This window comes from Hypanus sabinus, unplaced genomic scaffold, assembly GCF_030144855.1.
Source record: "Hypanus sabinus isolate sHypSab1 unplaced genomic scaffold, sHypSab1.hap1 scaffold_2698, whole genome shotgun sequence".
In the NCBI taxonomy this organism is placed as follows: Eukaryota; Metazoa; Chordata; class Chondrichthyes; order Myliobatiformes; family Dasyatidae; genus Hypanus; species Hypanus sabinus.
Genome location: NW_026780831.1, coordinates 1 through 8,662, shown reverse-complemented (window position 1 = coordinate 8,662; position 8,662 = coordinate 1). Strand labels below are relative to the sequence as shown.

The 8,662-nt window shown below is 54.7% G+C and overlaps 1 long non-coding RNA gene across 1 annotated transcript; it reads right to left on the bottom strand.

Moving 5' to 3' along the window:
• Positions 1-913: 913 nt before the first annotated feature.
• On the bottom strand, positions 914-4,834 carry LOC132388143 (uncharacterized). Its single transcript, XR_009510158.1, has 3 exons — positions 4,692-4,834; positions 2,610-2,692; positions 914-1,044 (listed from the first exon to the last, which is right to left on the bottom strand). It is a non-coding gene; the product is annotated as an uncharacterized LOC132388143 (long non-coding RNA).
• Positions 4,835-8,662: the final 3,828 nt, after the last annotated feature.

Genomic DNA, 8,662 nt, shown 5'->3' with positions numbered 1-8,662 from the left:
ACACTCCCGGGGTCCGACAGAGAGTGAATCTCCCGCCGCACCGTCCCATCACGTACTCCCGGGGTCAGACACAGAGTGAATCTCCCTCCACACCGTCCCATCACGTACTCCCGGTGTCAGACACAGAGTGAATCTCCCTCCACACCGTCCCATCACACACTCCCGGGGTCAGAGACAGATTGAATCTCCCTCCACACCGTCCCATCACACACTCCCGGGGTCAGACACAGAGTGAATCTTCCTCCACACCGTCCCATCACACACTCCCGGGGTCAGACACAGAGTGAATCTCCCTCCACACCGTCCCATCACACACTCCCGGGGTCAGACACAGAGTGAATCTCCCTCCTCACCGTCCCATCACGTACTCCCGGGGTCAGACACAGAGTGAATCTCCCTCCACACCGTCCCATCACACACTCCCGGGGTCAGACACAGATTGAATCTCCCTCCTCACCGTCCCATCACACACTCCCAGGGTCAGACACAGAGTGAATCTCCCTCCACACCGTCCCATTACACACTCCCGGGGTCAGACACAGAGCGAATCTCCCTCCTCAACGTCCCATCACACACTCCCGGGGTCAGACACAGAGCGAAGCTCCCTCCTCACCGTCCCATCACACACACCCGGGGTCAGACACGGGGTGAATCTCCCTCCACACCGTCCCATCAGACACTCCCGGGGTCAGACACAGAGTGAATCTCCCTCCTCACCGTCCCATCACACACTCCCGGGGTCAGACACAGACCGAAGCTCCCTCTACACCGTCCCATCACACACTCCCGGGGTCAGACACAGAGTGAACCTCGCTCCTCACCGTCCCATTACACACTCCCGGGGTCAGACACAGAGTGAATCTCCCTCCACACCTGCCATCTGAAGGCTTGTTCATGAAGAGTCACTTCTTGCCGGTTGGAAACCCGACCCCTCCGCGACCCCTCAGCCCGGATGTCTTCACCTCCCCGAGGATCCAGTCCGCCCCCTTCAGCAGGATCTCCTTCGTCTTGTACCAGTCGCCCCGCCGTAGCGCTCCCTTCAGCCTGGGGGGACAAGAGTGGAGGGGAGTGGGAGGAGGGGGATTGAAAAATATTTATGTTTTGTCATCACCCTGATAGCGAGGGAGTGCCCCCAATTTCCTGTGAGTTATGGAGCGTCCGAATTTCCCTGGCAGATCAGGGAGTGCTGACGTTCACGTCCCAGATGGAGGCAACTCAGAATTGATAACCCTTCGCCTTGGGGGCTTCAGAAAAGTCACCCCGTCCCGTTAAGTACGGGGGCATCACAAGTTCCCCCGCCCTTAAAAAATGAGCACCCAGAAAGATCTATTACTCAATCAGGGGACGTCTGCAAATACCCCAACCTTCTGAATTAGGGAATTCCACAAATACCCAAAACTTCGGAATTAGGGAATGTCCAGAAATACCCCACTCCCTGAATTAGGGGACATCCACAAATACCACAACTCCTCTATCAGGGGACGTCCAAAAATACCCCAACCTTCTGAATTAGGGAATACCCACAAAGACCCCAACCCCTGAATTAGGAAATGTCCACAATTACCCCAACCCCTGAATTAGGGAACATCCACAAATACCCCAACCCTTGAATTAGGGAATGCCCGCAAATACCCCAATCTTCTGAATTAGGGGACGTCCACAAATACCCCAACACCTGAATTAGGAACCGTCCAGAAATACCCCAACTCCTGAATTAAGGGACGTCCACAAATACCCCAACACCAGAATTAGGGGACGTCCACAAATACCCTAATCCCTGAATTAGAGAATGTCCACAAATACCCCAACCCCTGAATTAGGAAATGTCCACAATTACCCCAACCCCTGAATTAGGGAACATCCACAAATACCCCAACCCTTGAATTAGGGAATGCCCGCAAATACCCCAATCTTCTGAATTAGGGGACGTCCACAAATACCCCAACACCTGAATTAGGAACCGTCCAGAAATACCCCAACTCCTGAATTAAGGGACGTCCACAAATACCCCAACTCCTCTATCAAGGTCCACAAATACCCCAACCTTCTGAATTAGGGGACGTCCACAAACACCCCAACACCAGAATTAGGGGTCGTCCAGAAATACCCCAACCTTGTGAATTAGGAACCGTCTACAAATACCTCCTGAATTTGGGAATGTCCACAAATTCCCCAATCTCTCTCTGAGGGAACGTCCATAAATTACACAACTCAAATGTTAGGGAACGTCCACAAATTAGAGAACGTGCATATATACCGCAACCCTGAATTAGGGGTCGTCCACAAATACCCCAAACCCTGAATTAGGGGACGTCCACAAATTCCCCAACCCCTGAATGAGGGAACGTCTGCAAATTCTCCAATCCAAAACATGAGGGAATGTACACAAATACCCCAAACCCTGAATGAGGGAATGCCCACAAATTCCCCTCCCCCCCCCCCCCCTGGAGTGCCTGCATTGTCCCTTCCACTGTCTGGAAGCGTCACCCTGATGTTATCCCTGTGAGAGAGCGTCCCCGTTTTCCTCCCCTCACAGTGAGAGGACACCTCCCTCCATGAGCCTGCGACCATCTCCCCTCGGTTAGGGATCGCCTCTGAATTCCTCTCACCTCCAGTCGTGCCTGCCATACAGGTTGGTGAAGATACGGTCCTCATCCTTCAGCGGGCCGTATTTGGTCTTGGCGGGAGCCTCCTGTGATGGGAGGGAGGGACACAGTTGTCAGCGAGATCGGCGTACGAGGGTAGGACACGCACCATGAACGGTGGGGAGTGTCGAGGGACAGGGGGACCTCGGCATATGAGGGTAGGACAGACGCCGTGAACGGTGGGGAGTGCTGAGGGACGTTGGGACCTCGGTGTACGAGGGTAGGACATGCACCGTGAACGGTGGGGAGTGTCGAGGGACGGGGGACCTCGGTATACGAGGGTAAGACACGCACCGTGAACAGTGGGGAGTGACGAGGGACGGGGGACCTTGGCGTACGAGGGTATGACATGCTCCATGAACAGTGGGGTGTGTCGAGGAACAGGGGGATACCTGGAAAGGACTGTCTGGGGCCCTGAACAGAGGTGAGCGGGCAGGCGAGGTCCCGGAGGACTGATGGGTGATTCGCCGGTAAGGAAGGGGACGGGATCATCCTGGGAACTAGAGAATGGCGACTGTCCCATCAGCAGCCGGACAGAATTCTCAGCAATAGGATTTACGGGCACTTGGAAACCCTTGGCTTAATTGTGGACTGCCAGCTTGGCTCTGTGCGGAGCAAGTCAGGAAAATGATTCCGGGATTGTGAGGAACAGCAAAAGGTCGGTTTGCAGGGGCAAGAAGGAAAATAGGACGCTGGCCTTTGTTGCTGGAGGGGTCGAATTCAAGAGCAGGGAGGTCATGCTGTAACTATACAGGGTACTGGTGAGGCCGCACCGGGAGTACTGTGTGCAGTTCCGGTCTCCGTGCTTGAGGAAGGATATACTGGCTTTGGAGGCAGTGCAGAGGAGGTTCACCGGGCTGATTCCAGGGATGAAGGGGTTAACCTACGAGGAGAGATTGAGTCGCCTGGGACTGTACTCTCTGGAGTTCAGAAGAATGAGAGGGGATCTTATAGAAACAGACAAAATTTTGAAAGGGACAGATAAGATAGATGTAGGAAAGTTGTTTCCATTGGTGGGTGAGACTCGAACTCGGGGACATTGCCTCAAGATTCAGGGGAGAAGATTTAGGACGGAGATGGGGAGAAACTGTTTTTCCCAGAGAGTGGTGAATCTGTGGAATTCTCTGCCCAGGGAAGCAGCTGAGGCTTCCTCACTAAATATACTTAAGAAACAGTTAGGTAGGTTTTTACACAGCAAAGTAATTAAGGGTTCTGGGGAAAAGGCCGGTCGATGGAGCTGAGTTTACGGACAGATCGGCCATCATCTCATTGAATGACTGAACAGGATCGATGGGCCGGATGGCCTACTCCTGCCCATATTTCTTATGTTATGTTCTTAAATCAATTACAGTGTATTGGATAGATTACAAATCCGTGCAAAAAGCAGAAATAATATATTTATTAAAAAGTGAGGTAGTGGCCAAGGGTTCAGTGTCCATTTCGGAATCGGATGGCAGAGGGGAGGAAGCTGTTCCTGAATCACTGAGTGTGTGCCTTCAGGCTCCTGTACCTCCTCCCTGATGGTAACAGTGAGAAAAGGGCATGCCCTGGGTGCTGGGGGTCCTTAATAACAGACGCCGCCTCTCTGAGACACCGCTCCCTGAAGATGTCCTGGGTACTTTGTAGGCTAGGACCCAAGATGGAACTGACCAGATTTACAACCCTCTGCAGCCTCCTCCAGCCCAGTGCAGTAGCCCCTCCACCCCAGACAGCGATGCGGCCTGTCGGAGTGCTCCCGGGAGCCTCATCGAGACGCCTGCGGTGCGAGGGATCGACAGACAGTTGCCTGTTTGGATTCAGGACCGGCTTGCCCGCGGGAGACGGATGGTCGTGGTGGATGGGACTTATTCAAGGTGGAGGTCTGGAATTGACGGCTTTGTGGCAAAGTTTGCGGATGATACGAAGGGGGGCGGAGAGATAGGTAGTGCCGAGGAAGCAACGCGATTGCAGAAGGACTTAGACAAATTGGAAGACTGGGCAAAAAAAGTGGCAGATGGAATACAGTATTTTGGTAAAAAGGAACAAGAGTGCGGACTATTCTCTCACCGGGGAGAAGGTTCGAACATTAAGAGGTGCAGAGCGACTTGGGAGACCTCGTGCAGGACTCCTGGAAGGTTAATTCTGAGGCCGAGTCTGTGGTAAAGAAGACAAATGCAATGCTGGCGCTTATTTAAACAATAGACTATAGGTGCAGGAGTCGGCCATTCAGCCCTTTGAACCAGCACTGCCATTCAATGTAATCATGGCTGATCATCCACAATCAATACCCCTTTCCTGCCCTCTCCCCATGTCCCTGGACCCCGCTATCTTTAAGAGCTCTATCTAACTCTTTCTTGAAAGCATCCAGAGAATTGGCCTCCACTGCCTTCTGAGGCAGAGCATTCCACATATCTACCACTCTCTGGGTGAAAAACTTTTTTCCCTCAACTCCGTTCTAAATGGCCTACCCCTTATTCTTAAACTGTGGCCTCTAGTTCCGGACTCCCCCAACATCGGGAACATTTTTCCTGCCTCTAGCGTGTCCATTCCCTTAATAATCTTATATGTTTCAATCAGATCCCCTCTCATCCTTCTAAATTCCAGTGTATACAAGCCCAGTTGCTCCAATCTTTCAACATATGACAGTCCCGCCATTCCGGGAATTAACCTTGTGAACCTACGCTCCACTCCCTCAATAGCAAGAATGTCCTTCCTCAAATTTGGAGACCAAAACTGCACACAATACTCCAGGTGGGGTCTCACCAGGGCCCTGTACAGCTACAAAAGGAGCTCTTTACTTCTATACTCAATTCCTCTTGTTATAACGGCCAGCATGCCATTAGCTTTCTTCACTGCCTGCTGTACTTGCATGCTTACTTTCCGTGACTGATAAACAAGGACACATAGATCTCGAATCGCAAAAGGTCGGTTTACAGGGGCAGCAGGCTATCAAGAAGGAAAATAGGACGCTGGCCTTCGTTGCTGGAGGGGTCGAATTCAAGAGCAGGGAGGTCATGCTGTAACTGTACAGGGTACTGGTGAGGCCGCACCGGGAGTACTGTGTGCAGTTCTGGTCTCCGTACTTGAGGAAGGATATACTGGCTTTGGAGGCAGTGCAGAGGAGGCTCACCGGGCTGATTCCAGGGACGAAAGGGTTAATCTATGAGGAGCGATTGAGTCGCCTGGGACTGTACTCCCCGGAGCTCAGAAGAACAAGAGGGGATCTTATCGAAACATACAAAACTTTGAAAGGGACAGATAAGATAGAAGTAGGAAAGTTGTTTCCATTGGCGGGTGAAACTAGAACTAGGGGACATTGCCTCAAGGTTCAGGGGAGAAGAGTTAGGACGGAAATGGGGAGAAACTGTTTTTCCCAGAGAGTGGTGAATCTGTGGAATTCTCTGTCCAGGGAAGCAGTTGAGGCTTCCTCACTAAATATATTTAAGATGCAGTTAGATCGGTTTTTACACAGCAAAGTAATTAAAGGTTCTGGGGAAAAGGCAGGTCAATGGAGCTGAGTTTACGGACAGATCAGCCATGATCTTATTGAATGGCGGGGCAGGCTCAGTGGGCCGGATGTTGTCCGATCAAAGGTATTGTTTTCCGCACACCAGGCCGAGACGCAGCCAGTCAGCGCGCTTTCTTCCGCACCACTGCAGAAGTTTGCCGAGGTTTTGTTCGGCCCGCAGCTGTGGGCGTCATCAGCGATGTTGTTTCTGGTGGCGGAGCCGTACTCAGCCACACAGTCGTAGGGGGTCAGCCGAGTCGAGCAGGGGGCTTGTCGCTCACAGACACACAGCTCGGGGGTTCACAGGGAAACAGTCCCCGTGTCAGGTCTGCTGACGCCGAGTGCGGGCTGGAACCCGCCCTGCGTGGGAGGCCGCTGCTCGATCACAGACACACAGCTCGGGGGTTCACAGGGAAACAGACCCCGTGTCAGGTCTGCTGATACCGAGTGCGGGCTGGAACCCGCCCTGCGTGTGGGGCCGCTGCTCGCTCACAGACACACAGCTCGGGGGTTCACAGGGAAACAGCCCCCGTGTCAGGTCTGCTGATGCCGAGTGCGGGCTGGAACCCGCCCTGCGTGTGGGGCCGCTGCTCGCTCACAGACACACAGCTCGGGGGTTCACAGGGAAACAGCCCCCGTGTCAGGTCTGCTGATGCCGAGTGCGGGCTGGAACCCGCCCTGCGTGTGGGGCCGCTGCTCGGTCACAGACACACAGCTCGGGGGTTCACAGGGAAACAGCCCCCGTGTCAGGTCTGCTGATACCGAGTGCGGGCTGGAAACAGCCCTGCGTGGGGGGCCGCTGCTCGATCACAGACACACAGCTCGGGGGTTCACAGGGAAACAGCCCCCGTGTCAGGTCTGCTGATGCCGAGTGCGGGCTGGAACCCGCCCTGCGTGGGGGGCCGCTGCTCGCTCACAGACACACAGCTCGGGGGTTCACAGGGAAACAGTCCCCGTGTCAGGTCTGCTGATACCGAGTGCGGGCTGGAACCCGCCCTGCGTGGGGGGCCGCTGCTCGGTCACAGACACACAGCTCGGGGGTTCACAGGGAAACAGCCCCCGTGTCAGGTCTGCTGATGCCGAGTGCGGGCTGGAACCCGCCCTGCGTGTGGGGCCGCTGCTCGATCACAGACACACAGCTCGGGGGTTCACAGGGAAACAGCCCCCGTGTTAGGTCTGCTGAAGCCGAGTGCGGGCTGGGACCCGCCCTGCGTGTGGGGCCGCTGCTCGATCACAGACACACAGCTCGGGGGTTCACAGGGAAACAGCCCCCGTGTCAGGTCTGCTGATGCCGAGAGCGGACTGGAACCCGCCCTGCGTGGGGGGCCGCTGCTCGATCACAGACACACAGCTCGGGGGTTCACAGGGAAACAGCCCCCGTGTCAGGTCTGCTGATGCCAAGTGCGGGCTGGAACCCGCCCTGCGTGTGGGGCCGCTGCTCGATCACAGACTCACAGCTCGGGGGTTCACAGGGAAACAGCCCCCGTGTCAGGTCTGCTGATGCCGAGTGCGGGCTGGAACCCGCCCTGCGTGGGAGGGCCGCTGCTCGATCACAGACACACAGCTCGGGGGTTCACAGGGAAACAGCCCCCGTGTCAGGTCTGCTGATACCGAGTGCGGGCTGGAACCCGCCCTGCGTGGGGGGCCGCTGCTCGGTCACGTACACACAGCTCGGGGGTTCACAGGGAAACAGACCCCGTGTCAGGTCTGCTGATGCCGAGTGCGGGCTGGAACCCGCCCTGCGTGGGGGGCCGCTGCTCGATCACAGACACACAGCTCGGGGGTTCACAGGGAAACAGCCCCCGCGTCAGGTCTGGTGATGCCGAAACCCGAAGCAACACAGACAAAGCTCTGAAAGAGCTCAGTAAGCCGGGCCACCGTTATCGAAAGGCGTCCTCTCAATAGCCACTGGAATCTGGAGTTTTTAAAAATATATATATATTCTAGGCCTAGATGCTTGATCTGCTGTGGTGTGCAGCCGGAAGACAACAAGACCTGGAGAAGAATTTGGCAGTTTGTCCCGTCGAGTCTGCTCTGACATTTCATCTTGGGTGATCGACCTTCTTCTGGGAACATAGAAACCCAGAACGTCTGCGGCACATTGCAGGACCTTCGGCCCACAATGTTGTACCAACCGTGTAACCTGGCCTGGAAAATGCCTGGATTGTCCCCAAAGCACAACACTCTGTTTTGTTCAAAGCTCCATGTACCCATCTATCAGCCTCTTAAAGGACCCCATTGTCCCCCGGGTTTGATGGTAATTCTCTTACCCCCGTCGCAGCCCGTGCATTTAGGCACACACCACTCTCTGTGTGTGAACAACACCCCCCTTGTACCTACTTCCAAGCACCTTAAAACTATGCCCCTTTCGTCCGGACTATCTGAAAGGAAATATAGTAATAGATTAGAAAGTAGTGGGGGGAGGGGGAAATGCGAAATGATAGCAGAGGACCGGAGGGAGTGGGGTGAAGCTGAGAGACGGAAAAGCGACTGGCGAAAGTGATACAGAGCTGGAGAAGGGAAAGGATCA